The sequence below is a fragment of the Anas platyrhynchos genome, chromosome 1, assembly GCF_047663525.1.
Source record: "Anas platyrhynchos isolate ZD024472 breed Pekin duck chromosome 1, IASCAAS_PekinDuck_T2T, whole genome shotgun sequence".
In the NCBI taxonomy this organism is placed as follows: domain Eukaryota; kingdom Metazoa; phylum Chordata; class Aves; order Anseriformes; family Anatidae; genus Anas; species Anas platyrhynchos.
Genome location: NC_092587.1, coordinates 185,185,182 through 185,210,482, shown reverse-complemented (window position 1 = coordinate 185,210,482; position 25,301 = coordinate 185,185,182). Strand labels below are relative to the sequence as shown.

Below are 25,301 nucleotides of genomic sequence, written 5' to 3'. Positions count from 1 at the left end.
CCATGGCTACAGGAGGATATGAAACCAGCATCTGCAGGATAAGAGAGGAAAAACAAGGGGAAAACAGTTGTTTTCTGAGATTTTGCAAACATCACAGCTAAGGTTGTGTTGTGCAGCAAAGGTAGCAGGTACATGGCACTGTCAGAGTGGTCACGGTGGCCATAACCGACCCTTTACAAGCCACTAAACCACACATTTGTGAACACAGCTACAGCATGCTCCTTTGCATTCCAGTTCCTATGGAAACATGATGTAAGAATGTCAAAAATAGGTACAGTGCTTTGAAACTATTATTTTGATCTTTCTTCTCCCCCCCCAAATCTCCTTCATTACCTTTCTAGCTGAACTTCTGATACATTAAAAAGGCCACTGTTGTCATCCATCAATGGTGTGCTACCCTGGGTGCCCAGGTCTCTGTGTCCTGGGACCTGATTCCCATATGGAGATAAATATTCACTTCCCCATCCTTCTTGCTCAGAGTTTGGGTAGGCTCTGGTTTCAGTGCTAAACATATGTATACAAACACATGTACATACACATTAAAGTGGGCTTGGCTCCAACTTCACCTCTTACCCATTAACCAAATGAGAAATGTATGTCTATTCGCAGCAACAGGTGAAAGCACGACTTAGGATCATGACATTATGTTGGCTGGGAGGGAGTGCTGGAGGTCACCTTGTCCAGCTGCCCATGGAGGCAGAGTCATCTTCAGCGGTGGTGCAGGAGGTGGTGGTGCACCAGATGGAGACATCCTGCAGGTCTCATTTGCCTCCCCAGGAGGATAAATATTGGAGCAGGCCATGGGCTCTTGCTAACAAAATTGTTCTCCCCACGAGGATGTGCACCCTGGTAACTGAAAAGGGGACAGAGTCTTTTAAAGCATGTTCCTACAGAGCTCCTGCGGTTTCTTTGTAAAAGTTGCAAAGCCATCGTCTCTTTGAGCAGTCTCGCTGACCTAAGTAATGTCAAGGATTTTCAAAGTAGACAAATCCTGTTTTCAAAAGCCTCCTTTGATGGGGGAACCTTATTGAGTGCTAGGGCTAAAAAAAAACCTTGTATAAAACCGGGTGCTAATTTTTACTCGCTTCTAGGTTTCTGCCATCTTTCAGTGCCCTAGAACTCAGGATAACGCACCAGGAGATGAGCTGGAGACAAGTTTTTGGTATTTAGGGGAAAGCAGGTGTTTATATCCAGAAAAGTGATTCAGGACTTTCTTGGCAGTGACAAAATGTGACCTTGTACACTGGATACTTATTTCCGTTGGTATGTGTGTTCTCTAGACACTTCCTGATCTGAGGAGCTGCCCACCTGCTACTTCTGTCTGGCCCTGCTGGGTCCCAGCAGTGGAGGTAACAAAAGCTGGGCTGAAATAAAAAGTTGACATTGGAACAGTATTTTTCCTGACTGCACATCCTAGACAAAATGTATTACAAAGAGTTCTGATCGTACAGGTCTAGCTGACATTATGCTGCAATATTAAACTGTGTTTCAGCCATTTGAGAAGTGTGGTCATCTATCTGAATCCTATTCCAAATCCTCAGGACAGATTCTGCTCAGGGTTGCATTTGTACAGCTGATAGGCAGCAAGCTGTGCAGTTGTGCAGTGTTCCACCTTGTTGGGTACGTAGCCTTTGCACAATGTTTTACATGCTTGTGACAAGCATATACTGTGTTGGCACTATTTTATTTTGATGCAACACCAAAGGCCAGTACAAGTAGTATGTCTCATCTTAAAAACAGAACAAAACTTTCCAGACTTATTCAGGGTTGTTATAGTGGAGTTTGGACCATTCATTAACCAAGAAGGCAAATTCAGTTGTGAATACTGGTCAGAAAAAGTATTCTTGAGCTTGGTGTTTGCATTTCATGTCTGCTAAGGTCCTTACTTGCTTGAATAACAATTGTTGGCTCCAGCAGTAAAAGCAAATACCAACAGAGATCAGAATCCTGAACTCCAGAGATGTCGTGAATTACCAAGGGAAATTGCTCTGTTCTAACATGGAAATGCAAGGGTGAAATTTTGATTGTGAAGTCTCTTCTCTAACTGCTTTGAAGCTGGGCCAATGTAGATGTAGCCTTTATAACCTAACTGAAAAGTTCATGCACATACACACTATGTAGGTCATTCACATTTATCCCGAATTGTCAAGAACTGAATGCAGGAAGACTTTAGAAAATATTGCCTTGCAACCCTTTCATTATAGCAGATCTTTCCCACTCCTTGTTCATCTACACACTTTATAGTGGGGGAAAAAAGCTAATAAGACACCTGCTAATATTCACAAATAACTGAGAAATGAAATGCTGAATAAACACAGCTCCGAGGGCTAGCGAGTAAGGGGCAGCTGGAGATGCGTAGACTTGCAAGTCTGAGGGACAGATGCTCTGAAGTAGGAAATTATTTACTCTTTTACTAAGCCATTGCAAATTTTTAACAGTGTAATAAACTTTGGAAATTACTTCAATTTGAGAAAATAAATATTGCTATGATTTTAAAAAAAATAATATATTGTGGCACATCATTAAGATAACATTAAATTCAGACCACAATCAAATAGTTTTTAACTTGTGAATTGTTCTCTTAAGAGATTTTATCTTGAAGGTAATTTTATTGAAACCTGCCCCTGTATTGAAACACCTTCTAGCCTCCCAGTCTTGCCTACTGCATCAAATTTTTGTGGGCCCCAGTGCTGTCAGACATGCTGAACGTGGTGTGAACAGTAATGATGGCTCGGCAGACCTGTAATTGAGACATGCTGTCCATTAGGTTCCCACAGGAATTCGCATTAAGTTTGGTCATAACTAATGATCTGCAGCTACAAAAATCAATTGAATTCAAAGGGAGCGCTGGACTGGGAGGCAATGCAAGCTCTGGTGAAGGCAGAACTTTATAGCTAGGGAAACGAAAATGCTAGATTTCCTATCTAAACAGTTCTGAAAATGTGCAAGCACCAGTGCTAGGAAAGAGGTGATGATGTTCAAGCTGTAAGCACCTGGAGAAGTATTGACCCTTCATCCATCTGAATGCAGCCTGGGGCTGGTAATGGAGCCAGACCCTGAAGAAGGACACCATCCAGTTGAGCCATTTCTGAAGCCATGATTCTTCTACGGAAAGCCAAGGGACAGCAGTCAATATGGGTAGTGATGTCAGAATTAATTTTTGCTGATCAATACACATTGCCTAATCAAATAACTACATGCCTTCAAGGATTAACACTTTTATATTGAATTAATCTGTCCCTGTTTAGGGTCAGAATTGGGGTAGGTTATAATAATTTCTGGTTTAACTTTGATTCTGCGTTTTCTCAGCTAAAGCATGATACGTGTTTTGTCTCAAATGCTTTCGCACAGACCTGGTGCATGTGTGTTGTGTGAATTCTCCCCCTCCTTTCCTAGCCACAAAGAAGGTTTGTTTGCATAGATGCCCTGAGGATTTACATTTTAGCGTACCACTGTGTTTGAAATTCCAGCTTTCTTAAAGTGAGCCTACAGTGTAGCATCTCTTCACAGAGTATATTTTTAGGAGAATACCACACAAGATATTTTTTTAGGAGTAGGTTGGTGTTCTTAAAAAAAAAAAAAAAAAAAAAACAAGCTTTGCAAGTAAACAGAGTACTGAACAGAGCATCAGGAGGTCATCATCACTTCCCCCAGCCTGTTGTTTATCTGTTTGGTGATCTGGGACAAAGCATTTCACTGTTGTTTTTTCCACCTGACTTTGTATTTTCCCCGTGCTTTATCTCATCCTACTGTAATCTCTTTGAGGTTGTCTGTTTCTTACCATGTGTTTGCGTAAACCCTTCCATATCTGACTGTCTACCTGTGAGCAGTTGAAAATGAGGGCATGTTTTGGAATGACCAAAACCAGAGTAGAAAATGCATGTCTCGAGAGATTAAACATTATGAGTAATTGATATCAGAAAATAATATTTTTTCAGGTCTGAAATGCCTGGCCTAGTTCTAGAAGGAAACTTTCATTTCTGTGAGCAGGAGTACATTGAGTGTAGCCCCCAGGAATTTAGCCGGAGAGAAATCCAGTTGCTAAGAAATAATTATTTTGCTGAGGTGGGTTTCTACATGTTAATATGAGCCATAACTTCCCACCTGATCCCTCGGTGGTGGTTTTCTAAAGGGCATGGTGGACCTGCACTGTCTGGGCTTTGTCCCCTCTGGAAAGGCATATCAGGATATTTTGGGTTGTGTTACCTTTTCTTCAGAGCAGGTGGAGTTATTGCATTGCTGCATACAGGGAGAAGCTATGGCAGAGCCCAGTACCTTGCTTCAATCTGATCCCAGTAACTTTCTCAAATCCAGTTGATAAATCAAGTCCCAAACTACCCTTAGCTCTGAAAAGTGCCAATCCATCTCTGAGTAGATGCAAACCAAGCCTTTGGAAGTGTTTAGTTTCTAAGCTAATTCCCCTGACCTGTTTCCTTCCCCCAGGACATTTCATTGTAGGACAGGTTGAAAGCAGGGGAGAGATCAGTAAATTTTTGCAGTTTTGATGGCACGCATGTTTGGATCAAACTGTTATAACACTTGTTGTGAGATCTGCAGATTGCTTTTTAAAGTATGTTTAATCCCTTTGAACATACTGTGCACTTTGTAGCTCTTAAATAGTGCTTAAGCTCCAAGTTCTGCCGTTGTTTATGGAAACCAGGTTGTTGTCATTTGTAAAACGACGAGGATCTTCTAAGCCCACTGGCTCCCATTGCAGTCAATGGGATGTTGCTGCTTTGGATGCCAGCTGGAAGAGGATCAGCTCTCTGCCTCTGGGAAATGTACCTTTAAATTGTCCTGCGTCCTACTTCATTAATTAATGCATTCTGCACTAAGCCGTGACATTTTCGTTTTCTAAGCTGTTTATTAATTCCGACACTGAATAATTAAAAAGAAAAAAGCTCAAGGAAGTGTACAATTGAATACCCTCACAGAAGCTGCATGTACCAGAAGGTATGCAGTGTGTAGGGTGGATTGCAAGTGTAAACCAAGAGCTATCCAATAGCCAACATAATCCAGAAGTCGTACCCCCCGATTATGCATGGGTAGTGTTTTGAAATGAGTGCTGCAATACCCTGAGAGTGCTTGTTTGTTGCTTTTAACTACAGAGCTTGGTGTAGAGTTGCAGGCTGACATAGCGAGGCAGCATCATTAACCTCCTTTCCACTCTAAGATGTGATAAATGTGGGCCAGAGTATTCCCTGAACATGATTTTTTTAAATGCTCTGTATCTAGATAAAGCACATAGTGGTGTCCTACCATATTCCTGCAGCAAATTTCAATAACAACAAATGAAATGGGGGAAAAAAATAATAAAAAAGCTGTACTTTTTTGGGTTCTGTGAGGAAACAAACTGGAATTTGTGAGTTAGCTGCCAAGAGCCATCGTTCTGTGTCTTTGAGAGAACAGTAAGCATTTTAATCTGTATTTTTCCCCAGTGTTTCACTTTTTCAAAAACACAGCAACGTGTTTTAATCTTTTGCTTCTCCATGTTGCATTTTATCTTTTCCCCTTAGGTTTTGAGAGAAAACTGGGTTCAAAGACTTTGATAGAGGAGCAGATCAGATAAATCCGTGCAAGTTTTGTTCTGATTTGTACTGAAATGACACTGTGGTGTGGCAAAAGCACTGGGAAAAATTAAGAGTACGCAGCCCTCAGGAAGTATTAAGATTTAATAGCAAGGCTGAAACCTGATGTGCCATTCCTAGCCCTGTGGAGCTTTGCAGCGTGGCATTTGGATGTTCTCGTAAGCATGCTTCAAAATGAGCCTGTGCTTGGTTATGCAAATTATTCGTGTATCAAGGAATCACTGTGTGCTACAAAATTAAAGCGGGGAGGAAAAATAACCACCGTGGGATAATATGCAATAAATCCACTGAAGCTGCTGGCTCTGGTGAGGTAATGTCTTGTCCCTATATGGGTGGAACATTTCTCTGCGGAGTCATTAGGGTTCTGCTCAGAAGCATCCAGCTGGTTGAACCACAGTGGGAAGAGCAGCGATGCTGAGCAGCTCTCGGGTTTTCCCAGTAGGAACGCCCTGCTGGGAAACGGGGTGCGCTGGCACGATGGTCTGAAAGGCTCAGCTGCGGCAGCTCTTTGTAATTGCTATCCCCTCCTGATTTCTCTGCCGAATGCACAAAAATGCTCCTTGCAAACAGATCTGAGAACAAAATACTTGACTTGTCACCAGAATAGTACTCAGCATGCCAAGCTGTGGCTTGCGACTCGGTCGCCTCCCTTGTTTCTCGGGAGCGCGGTTTGATACCACGTCTCTCATGTGCTGTTGTGGTGCCAAAGCACGACACTGAGACGAACGCATCTGTTTCAGTCGGTGATGTTTAATATTTTATGATCCGAGCAGATTAGTGCCTCCCCAGGTAGGAGGCACCAATGCTAATGAGCGAGGAAGTGTTTTCTGGCTTCCCAGGGCACACGTGCACTCCGTGTTTCGGTAGGTAACCACACCATGAGTGGTGCTGGTGGTGTTCACTGCTGCCTGCACCGAGTAGCCTTTTCCCACTACTTCTGCTGAAAGAACGCATCGCTCGGTTTTCTCTTCTGGCCCACACAGCTGCCAGAGGAAGCCTTTTCTGTGTGGAGGCTGAGGCTGGTGCAGGAGTTGTGGAGTCCCGCTGGAGGCTGGTAAGCATTGCACCCCAAAGATGTGTGGTGTGAGCAAAGGGCATCTGGGGATGCTCATGTTAGTGGCTTGGGTTTTGGTCCTTACTTTGGTAATGCTTGGCTCAGTAGTGCTGTATTCACTATAGACATACAGCAAAAACATCTCAGGTCTTCTGTGATAAATTAAAGTTTAGTTTTTCTTTTTTTCTTCTTATTTTGGTACGCAGTTCAAAACGATTGCCACATAAGATCTATTTTCTATTGCCGCATTGGGTGGAAAAGAATGGTAAGGTTTATCTCTTGTAAGGTTTATCTTCCTGTGAGCTTATATCAAGGCAATTGTATAGCACAGCAGTTGCTATATCCCATTAAAAGGCTGTTATATGGAGTACTCTCAGCATTGCTTATGAGGGTTTGTTTTGAATGCATACTTACTCTTTGCATAATTTCCTAAGCTGTTGTTTAACCTTACCATTCATTTTTCAACACGTCATGCTAAATTCTGCTTTTTCTCTTTGATCTTGTGGTATTTGTCAGGAGGACTTTCAGTGGTAGTGTTTCTTAGTCTACTGCACACAGAGACTACAGTATTAAAAAAGAAATGGAAGCTGATGAATTAGAAACGTTAAATGATGGGCTTTTTTGTTGTCTTGTGCTGAAGACACGAGCAGGGGTGGGTCCTGTGACCTCAGATTCCCTTTTGCCTTGGTGCCTGTGGGGTATGGGAAATAGGTTTGACTTTGGGGGGGCTGTCGACACATCTTACCCCACTTTTTCTCTGTTTCATGGCAGACAGATGACAAAGTAGATAATGAAAACCCATGAAAACATTAGGGTGTACGTGCTTTCCTCAGAGGTTCTCAGAGCTGCTGTAATTAAGCTTAAGAGATTCTTAGTCTGGAAAACAGCAATTTAACCTTGAGTCTAGGGCTGGGACTGCTCACAGCAGAGATGCCTGAAACCATAGGCTGAGTGTGACAGAGCCCTGGCACAGGCTGCCCAGAGAGGCTGTGGGGTCTCCTCCTTGGGGAGCTCCAAAAGCCGCCTGGACGTGGGCCTGGGCAGCCTGCTCTGGGTGTCCCTGCTTGGGCAGGGGGGCACCAGGGGCCTCCAGGGGCCCTGCCAGCCTCAGCCATCCGGTGTGACTGGAGCAAATCCTAAAGCTGCATCTTGTGCAGAGTTAGGGATGTTGTGTCTGAAGATATGTAGCAGATCAGAGCCTTGGGACTTTAATGAGGCCCTAAAGGACTTCCTGGGCTAAAACACCAGGTTTGTGTTTCAGCTGGCTTTACATGACAGGTAGATATAGACAGGGACAGCCCCATTTTTCAGCACTGAGGAGGGCAGGATTATGAGTACTTAAGAACACATCGAGCAGAAACCTGAATTGTGCATGGTGTGCTGTTGCTCGTACCTGGGTTAGCCAGGGCTTTTTGGATCACTGTCCTCCTAAACTCCACCTACACAGTTCCTGGGGGTTTGTGCCTGCCCCTCCAGGTTGTACCATGGGCTTTGAAACAAAATAAATAGCTCTAGATATGACTATCCTTCCTCCACAAAATTACAGGGAGCTCATTAATGTCTTTCAGTATTTCAGATTTTTTTGTCAGGCTAGAAAACTTGAATAAAAATTGACTTCTCTTTCCCCCAAAGCAAAGCATAATGATTTTATTAAAAATAATCTGTGTTGCTCAGTATATTTGATTTATTTTTTTAAGTACTGCTGCTGAGTTATTTCAGCATGAAGTTAGGAAAAGACAGGGTCAAATCAATGTGCTGTGTATGTGAACAAGGTGTTGGAGACCCTTGCAAAAAGGAAACCTGGCTCTCTGGATAGTGAGATTTTAGCATTTGTTTTCAGATTTTGAGTGAGCCGAAGAAACAGTCTACAACTTCTTCCACCCAAAAATTCAGGTGGATCTTCTTTCTTAAAATAAATCAAAAAAAGCTGACTGAGAGCTTTCCTGTGAAAGTGAATGGCTACGACTGGCTGCCTTCTCCACCAGGACGGTGGTAACTTGAGAAGAGTGTGCATTTTTCCCCAAATTCTGCAGTTTGGTGTATTTCTTCCTGCAGCCAGGCATACCTACTAAGGTCCCACCTTTGCCTGATGACACGGAACTCAAGTCCTCATAGAGAAAAAATTGAAAATATGATTCACAGGCCCCCAAAGCTGGCTAAATATAAAACCTGGCCCAAAGTGTGTTGTTGAAAATAAGGAAAAATTCATTTTTAAGGCAGACTATGAGCTGAGCACTTCCTGTTTATTGGGTTGTCACAAGCTGATGCAAGGGGGTTTCAGAGCTCTGGGGAGCTTTTTTTCTGCAGTGATAGAGGCAAGAAATTCACTTCTAAATTAAAGCTTTTGGTTCTTATTTAATCCCATGCCTCCTGGAGTCAAGTTCTTTAAGAAAAACACTATCATAAAATTCATCAATTTATGGCTGCTCCTCAGGGATTTTTTTTTGGTGGAATTGGTCTTGCCTATTCCCTTTATGTTCTGTGGAAATTAGTAAGCCTTGCTTTCCACAGCAAACTGGAGGGATTTACTAGCCCCCAGCTCCAGCTTTGGGCCAGCTGAGTTCCTGCTCTTTGGTGGTTATTTTTTCGGCTATATGGACCATTACCCAACAAAAACAGTTGATTTTTTTAGGCTGTTTTTAATCAGTTCAGTGTTCTCTATACTCCAACTATAGGTTGGAGAAGTTGTTTTCAAATTAGCCTGCCTTGGGCTTTCTGTCTCTGGGAGCTGCCAACCTTTCTCCCCAGGGACTTGAGGACCAACTCCACCAAGCTGTGCAAGGCATGCAGCTCCCAGATGAGTCTAACTGAGACAACATGGATTTGTAGTAGTACATTTTATTATTGAGTTGTATGGTGTGCACCATGTACTTCAGCAGTGCTAAGCAGCCTGTGAATGAGGGAAAAACTTCCAGCAGCAGCCCTGCATTGGGGAGGTTTTTCTTTCCTGTAGCCAGGAATGTCTGTGTGTCATTGACGGATTCTGTCAGTTCACACATCAGAGTTCAGGGTTTAATATCTAGATTTCATTTCCAAAGGGATTTACTGCTTCAGCACTGCTGTAGATGGGGAAGCACGTGGGTAAACACGGATTAATTGGCTCAGGAGAGCCGAGCTCCTTGCTCTGGATGAGAGCAGGGTTCTACGATGGATGTCCTGGTGTCTGGCTAAAATATTGATCATCGTTTCTGTGGTTCAATGGATGAAATTGTGTCTTACGGAAGAAAATCATTCTCCATCCATTTGTGTATGGGATGCACAATTAAGTAAAAAAGCTGTTTATCAGAAGACGTAGCGCAGTCGCTTTGCTGATTACTGTAATATTTTGTGTGCTCCGTTTCTGTAGTATTTTACCTGGGACCTTTTAGAGACATAAATTGTTTTCATAAGTGCAAGAATGAGCAAACTGAAAAAAATAATCTAATCTCATGTAGTATCTAAAGTGGCAAACCTCCAGGAACTGAGAATTAATAATACTTCGCAGCTAATACTGGCTTGGTGAAGATCTGTGACTTTAGAGCATCCTACTGCATTATGTAGGGACAAATAGGAATTTCAGTGCTAACTTGTCAGAACGCTGATTTGACAACCTATATATCTGTTTTTTTTGTTTGTTTGGTGTTTTTTTTTTTAGGTAAAACTGGCCAAAAAATGGAGGGTACTTTTATTCAAATGCACAGTGAAGTAGTTAGGCCTGTTTCCTTTTTAAAGCATTTAATATTTCATGTCTCCTGCCAGCCCAGCTGGGAATCTTTTAAAAGCACATCTTTACAAGAGCTGACCAGGAATTTTTTGGCATATTTTTTCTTTTTTTCTTAGAAAATGCTGATGGATCAAACTCAAAACTAAGGTTTAGATGAATTTTTCATTTTACAGAAAGGTTTTTTTTTTTAAAAAAAAAAAAGTTTTGAAATTAAAATAGGGCACACCTTCGTTTTCAAAATAAAAGAATCTGATTTTGTTATTTTTAGTTTAAATTCCAGGTAATAATTACACTAAAAATGAAAGTAGAAATGAAGCAAATATTTGGTGGTGTTTGAAACATTTTATTCTCCCAAATGCAGATTTTACAGTTCTTTTCTGGGGAAATAACAGCAACAAAAAAGGCTTCAGTCCCCAGAACTACACATAACAAAGACCCAGTCCATTGGGACTCTGCTTTTGCCACTGATTTGATGTGGAAGACAGGCCGGGGCCATTGTGAGGGGCAGCCTTGTGAAGCTTGTGGCAATTATAATAAGCATGCGGTAATGATAAATGAATATGGAAACATACAGATGGTACCTGGTGGTCCATGAAGGAGGCAGGGAGCCACATCCAATTTGATGTATTGGTTAAAATAAATGTATTGCCCACCAGTGTACTGCATGTAGTGCATCGCCAGCGGCTGGCTGCTGTGTGTTCCTTCCCCAAATAAGTCTTAGACACGCTCTGCTAGTGACAGATAATTTTTTAAGTACATAGCTTATTAGCTATGCATTTCTATCATCCACTTTTAGAAGGCCATGCCCCATTTCCTCCATAATAAACCTTTCTTACCAGTCTCCTTTCTCCTCTCCTTGAAATGAAGCAATCTCTGGTGTTTTTCATGGGTTTCAGTCCATCTAGGAAGCACATTCTCTGTTTTTCCTTGGTTTTGTCAGTGTAATGAGTGGGAGGAGATGCTTTTTTGGTATGATGCTGTCAGACCCTGTGGTACAGGGGAGAGCATGGGCAGAGCTGTCCCGGGGCAGCCCCTGGGCCCTGGCAGTAATGCGTTGCTCTCACTACAGCATGGTTGGTGTGAGCAGCTTTGGAAACTTGACACGGGATCCAGATTAATGAAAATGGACATCAGTCCTCTTCTAGCATCTCAGCACTCTGAACCATTTGAATAATTGAAGGTGGTGAGCTCCTGGGATTAAACGTTTGTAACAACAGCAGTGATGTAGTGATGCAGGCAGTGATCTGGTATTGACAAGATTTGCTATAACATTTTCTAGATTTCTTCTTCTTTTATTTTATTTGCCTCTCTGATTTCTGTATAGAAAATAAACTCCTAGAGCCAACTCGAGTGGCAAAATGGAAACTGTAAGGTGCATTTAGCTTACTGGTAAACTCCTCTACATAGAAGTCCTCCTAGCCTTACTTGGGTAAACCACACAACTTCTCCTTGACCTGCAACTACCAGGAAAATGAAATGCTTTTTGTGAAAGATTTTTGTTCTGCTCAGTTTCTTTATCCCCAAAATACTGGAACTGTCCTGCTTTTTCTCCCCTCTTTAGGATCTCAGAGGTCTCAGATGTGAATATCTAGGGTTTTTCTTTTCCTCACATAATTGAAAGCCTAGAAATTTTTGATCCTTAATAAGCATGTCTTTTCTTCCGGCTATTTTTATGGTGTCCATACAAAATAGATTTTAGCCTTGTGGGAAAACTGTTTTAACCCACTTGATCAAAACAATTCCTTTTCATCAAGCAGAGGTCACTGTTGTGGTGTCATAATTCTCCTTGTTCCCCTATCATTAAGGAAGCTTTTCAAGTAAATAATGCAGACAAGAACTGAGTTTGAAGAAAATGTGGCAGCCTACTCTTTGAAGCCCTCTCCGTTCATTTTAAAGGAGTGTTTCAATCTAAGCAATTACTCTTTCTGTTGCAAACTATCTCTAACACAGCTGCTCCAAATATCTAAACCTTGCGGATGACATCTTCTGAAACAAATGGGAAAACTCCCCTGGGCAGCAGGGAGTAGGCTTTCATCTAGTACTCCACATCTTGATTTCTCCAGGCATGTCCTCTACTTCTTTGGCACTCAGGACACCTCAGATGCTCACAGCTGGTCTCTGGCTGCTTGTTTGTACACCATGGGTTTTCTTCTCTTTATTGTATCCCATACTCCAAGTTAAGATTCTTCCTTTTCTTGGTGAGTGTCACCATTAGTCAGGGTTGTTTAAGCACCCATTCTCTTCTCCCACCTATCTAGTGGCTAGGAGTCCTGGCCAGGCATAGCTGCCCTTCCCTTCTCTTCCCTTCCCTCATTATTATTTGTCAGTTTGGGATGAATTATGGCATTTAAATTTGTGTATTCATCAGATAGGGTGTTGTAGTATCATTAATAATCATTTTGGAACCACTGCCTGCTGTCTGAGCAGTAATGGAAGTGCTCTGGTGACGTGGAACTGGGTGACAAGCAGGGAACCATCAAATGATGCTCGTTTTAAAGGCCCTACAAATTCATTTGAGAACTATCTATCCTGGTAGGGGAATGGATTAGCTGCACATTCCCTAAAATTGGCCTTGGATGTGAGGATGTGCAGAGCATAGGTCATGGTAAGATTAAAATGTGTTTACATCGAGCCTTCAAACCACAATAGCTTCCAATACCACACATTCTGCTTCCCACAGCCTTTAGAAAACAAATGCGAGAGGGAAAATTAGTCTGAGGTGATCCCCACGTTTTCCCTGGAGAATCAGACTGATCATCTTATTTGAGCCACTCATTTTGCACAGATGTCGGTGTGTTTTGTGTAATCCCTCACTTGCAGAGCCAGTCAGGCAGCTATCGTTCTCTGGAAAAGGCAGAAGCTAAAATCTGCTCTGAATTTATGCCTTGCTGGTTCCTTCTTGTCTGACTGACTGCTGTCTGGGCTAATATATTATACATTCCCCTGTGTAATAAATAACATCTATTATAAAGGATGTAGGAGGCAACAGCAATGTATACGACTGCAGAATAGTTTCATCACATCTTCCTGGATTTGGATGGCCAACACTTTCTGAAACATTTGCCTTTGTGGGTGAGACATCCCAAATATGGCTTATGTCCAAAGATGACAACCTGGTTTTAGAAATTTTATGGATCTCCTTGGTATTCTTGAGAGAAATGAAAGTGGAAAGGGAACGCGTTTGTGTTTTAAGTAATTTTTGAAATGCATCCTCAGGGAGGCGAGGATCATGTGAGACTTCAACTTGATGGACTGATCGTGCAGCTTGGGGTTTGGCATGCTGCAGATTTGGGGGAAGTTGTATTAATGATCATTTGAAAAAACAGCTGAGGTTCATACACAGCACAAGCCCCATGAGTCCTGATGTGGATCTCCATATGTATCGAGTATCCATGCAAAGTCAGTCAGTTTTATAATCAGCCACCTGATCCGATGCTGTCTCAGAAAGCTTGCCAAGCGTTTCAGGGAACGCAAGGTCATGGCAAACAGACCCTCCCGGAGCAGCACAAACCTTTCTGTGCCCTCTTGGCTGGAGGGGATCAGTGTTCTCAGAGTAAATAAGCTTGGTGACATGCAGGGAGCTCACAGCGGAGCCTTTGAAGGCTGGAGCCCTGTCATCTCAGTGGGGGTGTTGGAGCCCCAAAAGCTTTTTGTAGAAAGGTCTCCAAACAGGCATACAGGGAGCTGTGTAACCCTACTGCAAGGAAACTGCTGAAGTTGCACAGTAGAGCACTCAAAGCCAAATATGTGTCAGGAATAAGGTTAAAGACAGGGTTTTGCTCCCCCTCTTCCCTTCCCACCCCACGTTTGCTATGTTGCAGGTGCCTCACCACTCTGCTTTTTCTCTGGGAAGGCACACTTAGGTTTGAGAAAGAGAGTGCTTGGGGGAAGCAGGAGCTGTGTGGTGAGCGGTGCTGGCCCTGGGGACATCCCAGGGGATGGAAGTGGAGAGGTGCCATCCCAGATTTAACAGTGAGTGCTCCTGGTTGTTTTTAACCAGGGGTGAGAATACCTCCTGGGACAGGCTGAGAGCAGAGCCAGGGCAGCTGCTCCAGGGGGGCAGAGCTCAAGACAACATCTGCACGGGATGCCGAGGGCTGGCAGCATTGCTGGAGACAAAGCTGAAGGGGATGTGTGGTGGTAGGGAGCAAACTGAAACGATTAATCGCTGGAAAGGGGCTGCACACCCTGCTTTCTAGGGGGAGGTTGCACCAGACCAAGCGGTGTGTGGGCTTGGTTTGTCCCTACCCTGCTTGAAGAGTTGATCTGCAAAGGTCTGGAGGTAGGATGATGGTGGCTTCCTTCGGGAACAGGTTTTCCTGCCACTTACTAGCATGATTGTTTCCTACGAGACCCAGGAGAGATGTCAGCCTTCCCCTAGCTGCCACTGCAGAGAGGGTGGCATGTCCCCACCACGGCAAGTGCCACCAGCAGCAGAGCTCTGCATTAGCGGGGCACCACACTAAGGAATAAACTAACAAGTAATGAGCTGCTCCAGCCCCCAGGAGGTTCCAGAAGCGGCTTACAACACTTAGCCTGCAGCCCTCTGCATCGCACCTTGTGTGTTGTAAACCTGCTTTCCCATCTCCTGACACCTGGCACACCGGTTCGCTGTTCCCTAAACCATTTGTCATCCAGCAGCAAGCTGCAGGAGCTGCCTGGGACCTGCGGATCCACTCCAGGAACAGCACAGGTCACATCTGATTTGTTTCTCCCCTTTGCACGGTCTGTGTGCATGCTGCCTTCCCGTGCCAAGCAGGGAAATTTGCTATGGGAAAGCACCTCTGTGCAGCTGGCTGTGAACCCTGCTCAACTCTGCAAGCAGCGCCTGTTTTTTTTTTTTTTTTTTTTTTTTTTTCCCACTGATGCCAACAATTTCACCACTAAAACTAGAGAACATGAAGCTCTACAGTCATCTTGTAAAAGAGTTTCACATCCTGCAGATCCCCTGCCTGCATGGGATACTTGATGCCAGTGGAAATTCTGCAGCAGATATCCACTGAGTTTCCTTGGGGAAGCCTCAGACAGAGGAATAGGCATCGTTTGCTTTCTGTGAAGCAATCCACCTGCTTTTTGCTTCCTCAAAATATTTGGGGTATAGCTGAAGCATCTAGTGGTATCCCTTTTTGCCAGCTAGCTGGAGGCTGATTGCACTCTTTGGGTATATAAACCAAGGGGCAGCAAGAACGGATGATTTCTGCCTTTCTTTAAAGGCTTCGTATTCTCATTTTAAAAGTAACATCAAAAATTGAAGAAGATACAACCATAGAAATAAGCCAAGAAATTACAGTGACAGGCATTAAACACCTCAATATACTGAACAGATCTGAAAAAGCCTGAGAGGTGACTTGATATCATAGATGAATGTGGCCATAGAGGACTAGAGGATAAAAGATTGTCAAGGACTAATGGCTGAAAGCTGATACTGTTGAAATTCCAGGTGGAAGTCAGTCACCACTTCTGCAGCTCAATAAAGGGGCTAATGAATGAAATTTAATAACTCGTGATGTACAGAGGTCAGACCAGATAATTGGTTCATTCCTCTGGGCTTAAGTTCTGTGAATCCAAGACCTTATTGATGTACGTCCTGCAATTACGTGAAGGAAAAAATAAATGCTAACTAGCATACACAATTCTGTAAATCTGAACCAATCTGAAAATGTTGTCTACAATACAGAAGGCAATATCAGAGGCATTTTTGTTTCTCTTTTTTGGGGGGTAAAATTGTTCTGAGATCAGTTATCTCCAAATTATTGCTGTGTGTAATTTGGCAATTACTTGTGAATTTGAAAAGATTTAAGAAAGTCTTTCCAAAATAGTATAGATGAAGAAGTCAATAAACATTAATGTTTCTGAAGTGAATAGTATTTTTGTCCTTTGTGAAAATAAACTATTTTTGCTTTCAGATTGGTAGAAATTAGGAGCAATTAAATCAAAGTCAACAGATTGACGTTTGTCAAATTGAACGCAAGCAAGTTTATACTGCAGTTCACCGACAAGGAACCTTGTAACATGTACTCCTTGTAGGTTTTCTGATTTCAGCTGTTTATTTGGACTGCTTGAATTATTTGTTCTGTATAAATTAGCTGATACATTTAAATATTTTTCCTGTTGGTGAAAAATTTGCAGGTTGCCTCCAAATGTTGGAAATACCATGAGTGAAGTGTTTTCAGCCCCTGTGTATTTGTGGATTTCACTTGGAGGATTTGCATTTTGCCACCTGTGGGCTGGTAGCATCAACCCATGTTTTTGTCCCAGCTTGTGTGTAGAGCTGAAAGCCTTCAAGGAGGGTGCAGGAGATGCACAGGGAGTGAAATTCCCTTCAGGGTGCAAAGCTCTGTCCCAGCCCCTGTGCTCAGCTGGTCCTTATGTGCATGTGGATGTATTCAAGGGGAGTAGCCAAAGTCTGGGCAAGTGGGGAAAAGCCTCTTCTGCATGGCCCTTCTGGGAGGCTTTTCCATAAACGTTACTCCTGAAGTGGAGAAAAATGTTGGGAAGAGCCATGCACTCATCAGTATGCACTTAGGGAATTGGAAAAGCCGGTGTGTTTGAGGTAATATACAGATTAAAATGTGGTTTTAATTTCATGGGATGGTTACAGCGAAGCTCTGCTTTCCCCATGTCCCTTCCATTAGCCTCTGTTGATTTTATCCTAGAATAGCCTCAGTCTTGCAGCTTCTGAATTTAATTAGTGTTAATACTGGAGATATTTAGTCCCATTCAAGGAAGGAAAAAAAAAATCAGAAAATTTGGAGATAGCTTGTAAAGATAGCAGCATGGAGAAGTTTGTTAGCTGGCCTGTAGTAATTAAGCTTATTTCCATAGCAACATTATCAGTTCAGCTCTAGAATTTAGAGATTTTTGTGTACCCGGTAATTAGAACTAATATCCTAATTTTAGCAGAGATACCACATTTGTATTTGGCAAGTCTTGTAACTAAGCATGCTGATTGGGGAGTGCAGTAATGTTCCATTTTCCTTGATTTCTCTTGCCCAGATCCCTTCAGACTGCTTAAGTAGCTCTAAGCAAAGCAGTGCAGTCTGTTTTCTCAGTGCATTAGGCTGCTTTTACCTTTTGGGGGAATCGATGCCTACACGCACACACGTGCGAGCACTCGCATGTGTATAATTTACTTATTTATAAATATAGTGAAAATCTTGCCTGCCTGTGCCATCCTTGGCAAAACACAAAGGCAGAGCCAAATTACAGCAATTCAGAGAACGCAGATAGTCCTCATCTGAATCGACTCGATGATTTTAGCTGTCATTTTCCAACCTAAATGATTCAGTGATTCTGTGCTCCAATTTCATATGGCCATGGCCTCTTCCCCTGATGAGGGGTTTGCATGGAGCCCAGGATGGTTGGGTGTTCTGCTTGCTCACAGGCCTTTTCAGCCGTGGGGTCATGGGATTGGCATCTTCTGGGAAGGGAATGTCCCATCCCATCTTGGTCGCACCCTGCTTGCTTGATCTGCTTGGTTTGACCTCCATTCCCAGCCTGGTGGGCAATGTCAGCCCTGGCTGTGGCTGGTTTGGGGTTACAGGTGTGGGGACACTCAGCAGGTTGCTCCTCATATGGTGAGCAGTGTGCTTCTCTGTATCATCTGTACCCAACCTTCAGCTGCCTCAAAACTTGTCAAACTTCAGTTTCTGAGACCTCTATCTTCCCTAGCCCGTAGCTGTCATGCTTAATGAAAACTGGCCAACAGGCTCAAAGGTTATTAGGGAAAGACAATGTGATTATATAAGTCTCAATTTTCTTAGAATCCAGGCTAGCAAATGAGTCTTCAGTGTTTTAGAAATAAATCCCCACGTCTAGGCAGAGTCCACAAAGACCCATTAGGTAATCCACCTACTGGGTCAATCTTGTTTTGATTTTTCTTTTAAATATTTTCCACAACAATGTTATTCCCTTTTCCATATCACTCTTCTAAATAAGGATAACGCTGGAAATAAAACACTCTCAAGTGGCACAGCAGGTTCAGCATACACAGTGGCTATGTAGTGGAAAATAGCATCCAAAGAATTGCTCCTGTTGCTAATGAGTTCTGAAGGTAAGAGAACAGTTAATGTATTCATAACAGGCTTATACTCAAAGATTTGTAAATAATTTATGGCTTACCGTGAGTGGGAAGCCAACTACCATAAAGCTTGGACCCAAACAGAAACTAATTTTGTATCAGCAAAGGACTTTGGATTTTGCAGATGCAGCATCTCAGCTGTAATCCCCCTGGCAGGGGAAAAAAATAACTTAGTAGACTACGGTAGAATATCTGGGGATTTATAATTTAGTTTTTGTGGCCTCCTGGGGTTCTATTACAGTTTGGCATCTACTTCCCCCTAAGGAAAATGAAACTCCTTGCAGTTTGACCAATGTTTTGCTAAGCTGTGTTTATCTGCAGAAATTCTATTATAAATTTAAATTAAAGACAGTGGCGAAATCCATTGTTGGCGCATGAACCCCCCCGTTGGTGATGGATTTGTGTGTAAATTGGCAGATAGTAACTATTCATAGGAAATACTAGTGAAATAGGCATACATGCTTTGCATGTGAATCATGGTGGCCTTTGGGAATCTGTAGCACCGACTTCTTTGCCATGGATTGAAATGGCTGAATTAATGTTTAAGTACAAAATATTTTGTGTAGGTGCTTTTTGTAAGATCGCACAACTGCTCAGCAATTGGCAGTGGCATAGGGGATACCCTATGGGAGGCAGGATTGCCTTTGTACCCACCTGAGCTGTTTTTATAGCTGTGTGAGCAGTGCACTGGTGTAACCAGGATCCTGCCTTGGCACTGCACCTCCTTCCCTTCACATGAGCTCAAAGTTTAGCTCTGAGAGGGAAGTGGGTTGAGAAATATCACCGTGGTGAGAGATGAAACATGCTAGTTGTCTTTTCCATCATTTGCAAGCTTGGACATGGGCACAGCATTTCTCTTGCTGGCCTGGTCAATTCACCCAGGTTTCACCTGGGGAGGCTCTCCTGTCTGCTGGGGGCCAGTGACAATCTCTTGAAGGAAACGCAGAGTTATAAGCCCCTTACTAACAGCCAGGATATGATTCTTCTTATATTCTCTATTTTTTTCAAAATTATTTGGGCTTTTGGACACATCTCTGCATTTATCTACAGCGCTTGTGAATCTGGAGAATGTTATTCAAAATGTTAATTGCTGAAGAAGTAAACAAGAGGTGTTTTTTTTTTTCCTCTCCTTTCCCTCCTTATTGTTCTCAATTTTAGTATGCAATAGAGAGGCATTTTAATTTTTTAAATTGCTTGGGCCTTTTTTTTTTTTTTTTTACAGTTCATTGGGCTTTGAGGACATTGGTTGAGTTGTTACTAGAAATTTAATTGTCCTGAGGTGTGATTCAATGTCCTTTGACCCCAGGAAGGGGGTCAGCATGAGGAACATGCTTCCACTGACCTCACATTTTGATGAAGACATGGGAACATGGTAGAATAGGCTAGTGAATCCCATGGATTTGTTTGATCCTTTCTTCAGTGAAGACTTGAGATCCAGAAGAGATGCCTATCACTGCCCATAAGCATAATTTGCAACCTTTAATTTCAGAAAGATTTCTTGAACCATTTATGGGCACTTTCTAATTTCCAACAAACAAGTAATTGCTGTTTTTAAATTTCTGCTTTCCTAGGAGACTGTATCCAAAGCTACAGTTTTTCAAGCCCTGGTGCCCCTAGCAGCAGCACATAATTTGCTGAAATGAAAGAACAGCTGAAAAAAATATATTCATATATTTATTGTTTCAGCTATTACAAAATAAGTGGGTCAAAATGCTATTATACTAATTAAACGTGGTACTAGTTTGCCTTTATGATCAAGATAAATCATGTTGGCTATCTGTTGGTGATGCCTATGTATTAGGGCTGACATTTAGGTACAAACTGGTGGGAATCTGGTTTGCTGCACACATATGAGGAGTCTTTGGCTTCTCTTAACCTGATTCTTACTCAGGTATGAAGAAGTGGATTGTGGAAGGGTTTATAAAGGGTGCAGTGTATTGTGAGATTTATTGCAAGGAGCAGCAAGAAGTGGAAAGCCAGCAAAGTGCCCTGTCATATTCTGTCAGTTAAAGGGTTTTGTATGGCCATCTGCTGCAACAGACAGGACAAGTGGAGTAATATTTCTGACTTACTGGATAGTACATAGAGGTAAATGTGAGAAAGAAGAGACAGCAGTGTCTTTAGTTTAGTCACTCCATTTAAACTTTTTTCCTTTAATCTCCAGTTGCATATATGTCATCATAATCTATAGTGCAAAATCAAAGTCCTCCCCTAAGAACGCTTCCCATAAATTCATGGTGACTGCGGGGTTTACTTTTATAAAATATGTTTAATAGATATTTTTCCTGCTCCCTCTGCATTGTGACGCCGTGGCTTGAAGTAGTTAAATTCTCCTGCTCTGTGGAAAGATGAACTGTTAGGCATAGGGAACATGTACCAAACCACAAGGGAGGCAGATGGGTTTGCAGGTATCTGCTCCTTTGTTAGAAAAATTTAGAGGTGATCAGCAGTTGGTGTTGGTTGAACAGGTCTTACAAAGGGAACAGATGATCTGTGCTCACTGTGATCTGCCAGAAGAATAATAGGAAGAAATGGTGATACCCAGCTAAAGATAGGGACATGATCTGAGAGGGAACATTTAAACTTCGTAGCATGTGGAAGTTGTGTTATGATTAAATACAGTCCTTCTGGTCACACAGATTAAGCACCTGAATTAAGAGTGTGCTGTTGCTTGTTGTTACTGAGAACTTATCTGGTTCTCTTTCTGGTTATTTTTGTTTCTAATACCTCATATACAACATTATCTGGCAGCTTGTTTTCATTGCAGTGCCTTGTTATCCTGGTGATTCATTGTCCAAGATAAAGTGAAAAGGAGATAAATCGTGCATGTGCTCAGTGCTTTTCACCCTAAGTGGTCTCTGAGCGCTCAATGTGTGGATGACCCACTTCAAACACTGGTGAAATATGGACACCAAACAAACATGTAGTGATGTGCAGGTGCACTTGGCAGCCGGTTGAGACTGCAGGTGAGAAACACCTAGGGTAAAGAACAAGTAGGTTTGTCTTTGGCTTACCAAGAAATTGTGTGTTCACTACTGGAAACAAATGTTACATGTTAACTCTAATGATAACTATGGTTATTGCTTCAAGGCAATTACACTGTTATTTAAAAAATCAGTAATGTAGATGTAAAAGAGTGTCTCCAGTCCAGGTATGTTTTGCTAGGAAATAGTTTTGTGATAGTTTTACAGAAATCAGCAGTTCTTAGTAAAATGAGTTAAATCACGTAGAGGGATTAAAGTGCTGACAAGCTAGAACTAATCCTTCTAATTATTGAAGGGATTAACATAAAGGAAATAAATGATGCATTTCTGGATTTACAACTGAAGGTTACTTTATTGGAATGATAATTTCTTGAATCTAGTTGTTTTTCAATGTTCAGGTGTGATTTCCTTGCAGATGGCAGTGAGAAATATACATAGAAATGAAAACACGTATTTAAGAATTTAAGAAAACAAGTATTTAAGAAAAGAATGCCTTATGTAAGTATTTTTCTTCTATAAGTGTTTTTCTTCTATATTGCCAATCATGTGGAGTTGGTCACGGACTTTGTAGATTACCTTCTGCTTGCATCAATTGCACAGCTGAAACTTACCCCTTTTGATAGAAGTTCGTTGTTTGAACCAATTAATATATTTATTTTCAATTAATTCATGAAGACAAGTGCATTTATAGAAGTTTTACAAAGTTTGCCTTTTCAGGCTTACATCATTATGTTGCTTGGATTAACAGTGCGCCCACATTCCAGAAGTCCCATCTCTTCCAATAAAAATAGATGAAGTCATGTTGACAGTGTGGAGGGCTACAAAAGTTACAGGACTCTGTAATATGTATTCTGAAAAAGAAGAAATTATAAAGTAGAAGTGATCTTTTTTGTTTGTTTGTTTGTTTGTTTTCCCCTGCAGTTTGCTATGTCGTCTGCTGCCTTTTTTCTGTTCTGTTAGATAGAGCAGGTCTTGTAGGGTGTTGACCCTGGTGTGAGCACAGATGTGTGCAGAGTGTGAGAGCAACAAGTTGGCTTTGGTGGTTAGACCATGAAAGTCTCATGAATATCAGATGTTTTCAGCCATGCACTGAAAGAGGGAGAGGGAATGAAAATAAATGAATGTTATCAGACTTGCTGTTTGGTTCAGAGGACTCAAATTAATTTGAAGTCTGCGCACTGATCAGTCCTGTGCTTGGATGACTGGCACTGTGTTGCAGATAGCTTTAAAAAGTGCTGAGCATAGTGTATAACCTTTCCTTCTAATGGTGGAATCAATCACCCCGGGATTAGCATGCTCACAGGCACTTTTTTTTTAATCTTCTGCCATAGTATTTCTTCCAATAAGAGGATGGATTACCTGCTGAACACTTGAGGAAAAGAGAGGAGTCTTCTCTGAATGAAACTATATGAAAGTCCATAGAAAAGCATAATTTTTCATGTGTCACTTGAAATAAAGCACAGAGAAATACTCTTCTCATCTTGCAGATTTTATTTATTTTTTTAATATAAATGGAAATATTTAACTACAAATTTGTCCAGTGAATACCTATAACCAAGCTAAGTAGTAACTTTGATTTATAAATGCATTTTTTGGATGGGAGAGATCAGTCTAACCGTATCATACTTCCATTTCAACAGTCAAATTCACATTTGTGCAGCACATCAGCCACTTGCCACTTCTCACAACTGTGTCTTCAGTATGAATAGTTACCTAGGAAGATACAGGGAGAGAATGCAACAAAGGAATTCAACTGCAAATAATTAGATCAAGCAAAGAGAGAAAAAACTTTGCTTACTAGAATACAGCTTTTTATTTGTTAAGTTTGCAGAACATCCTCTTGAAGAAGCAGTCAGTTTACATCACTGCTTGTACTCTGAAAAGTATACACAATACCCAGTACTGTAAAGGATTTCTTTCTCAGTACTGTCCTAAGAGAGGCTATACAATAATTTCCACAGCCAGTAGAGTTTCCAAAGCATGCGTAAATTTTCCATCAAAACAATTCTGAGAAATGGATATGCTATTTACTTAGTCTCTCTTCATCACACAGCACTTCAGGTGGGTAACAAACCCAAAGACTGCATCCTCTAGGGGTGTAGAGTCACTAAGCCTCTCAGCTTCATTTTCTTTGACTTCTAAGACCCAGGAGTTCATGCTGCCACAGTGCCGCATCCATGTTTGAGAGTTGCTCCCAGTGTTCAGTTTCCATAGCACCGGACAGGCCCAAAGCTTGTGCTGAATTGCAAGCAGCAGCTCAGGCAATAAAATAAATAGAAAAAGTTTGGTAAGGTGGTTCAAACACAATCTAGATTGGTGCTTTTGTGAAAAAAAAATGAACTGACAGTTCAATAAATATAATACAGAGAACCTCCCTATTGGCCTTTTTTTTTTCCCCTTTTTGGTATCTTTTCAAGGCTTTTGATGACCAGAGAGCAAGAGCCTTCCCTCAGGAGCATCTTCAGCAGGAACCAAACAAAAAAGACTGTAAGTAATACAGTAGGCTTGCGAGGTACACCTTGCAGCTACTGGATAGCACACAATCTGACAGATTCCCCCAGAAATAATCCCTATGTAAATAAAAAATAGCATCTAATACCCAATTTACAAACAGCTCTATGCTCTGTTCTTGGATTTGCACTGTTGGTCCAGTAATTCATCTTTCACAGCCAGCTTTTCATCTCCTTTACTCTTTGTCAGATGTACAAACTAAACAGGAGATTGCAAAACAGAGATATTTTCTAAACAGCTGACCTGTTTTTTCCCCTCTTCAGCTGGCCTGGTTTTGGATGTGTCATATTAGTCACTTTATAAGAAACAAGCAGCCATATTTAAATAGAAACTAGGTCCCCATTTTAAACTGAGTTCTTAATCTCATGTCTAATTTCCCACCAGGGAAACCTAATCTTTCTGGATGTTCATGTGCTGAATCTTGGTGGTGAATAAGGGATTTCTGGGAATTTTAGAAAAAGAGACTTGGCTAAAATTGTGGAAGTATAAGTTCATATAAGTTCATAGCCAAAAAGTCTCTGTTTGGGGTCTTTGTGCTACTTCTGGGAGAGTTGGCCTATATATTCCATGTGAGCTTTGCTTTCCCTGTCTTAGGAGACTTCCTCTGAGCTGTGAATGTCTTGTGGGAAATAATAGGTCACTCGCAGAGATGTACAATAGACTTCAAGTACAGAAGGGATGTGATCAATTAGATTTTATTATTTTATTTTTTGGAAACTTGGTTGTAAAGGTTTGTCCTACTTTGTGGCTGACGTTTTATGCAAATTATTTAGAGCACTTTTGTGTATTAATTATAAGTTGTATATATTATCATATTCATTATCTTCTTCTTGACAGTACATGTTCTGAGCACTGTAAAACATCTAACTTGGCACTCTGGCTGTGTACTAGAAGTTGGCAAGGTCACTGGGGAATTTCAGAGTTGTCAGTAGGTGTTGGAAGTATTCAGGTTTTTATGGCAAACGTGTCCGCATTGATAAATTATGGCCAGACACCTGGTATGGGTGAGAAGGACACCGTAGTCATGAAGCCTGTTCCCTCATAGGAGTGAAGGCAGTAGTTTACTGGTGTGCATCTTGCCCTCTTGATTTTCCTACCTGGCTGCTGTTTTCCTGTCATGATCCAACACTGGGACAGGTAAAGAGATGATGATGGCTCATCAGCAACCCCAGAAAATGTCTGTCATCTTCTGATTCTTAACTAGCCCTACAGAAGTTCAGTTTAGTGTGGCTGGATGCAGCAAAATCCTTGTGTCCTGCCTGGGATATACTCTAGATGGGTGGACAGCTCGACAGATGAAAAGCTGGTGTGTTATTTTGGGCTCACAGAGTGGTAATTGTTGGTTCACAATCTATCTGCAGGCCAGTTAGGAGCTGAATTC

The 25,301-nt window shown here is 41.8% G+C and overlaps 1 protein-coding gene across 3 annotated transcripts in view; it reads left to right on the top strand.

Moving 5' to 3' along the window:
* The window catches only part of MTUS2 (microtubule associated scaffold protein 2), a 275,206-nt gene that overhangs the window by 31,178 nt on the left and 218,727 nt on the right, over nucleotides 1-25,301 (top strand). The window contains exon 1 of one of the 3 annotated variants that reach the window (XM_072032650.1): nucleotides 6,470-6,642. The exons of the other annotated variants lie outside the window; for them this stretch is intronic. The gene's annotated coding sequence lies outside the window, so the exon portion shown is untranslated. Of the gene's footprint in view, nucleotides 1-6,469; nucleotides 6,643-25,301 lie in introns of those variants that run through there. 3 annotated transcript variants of the gene reach the window in all.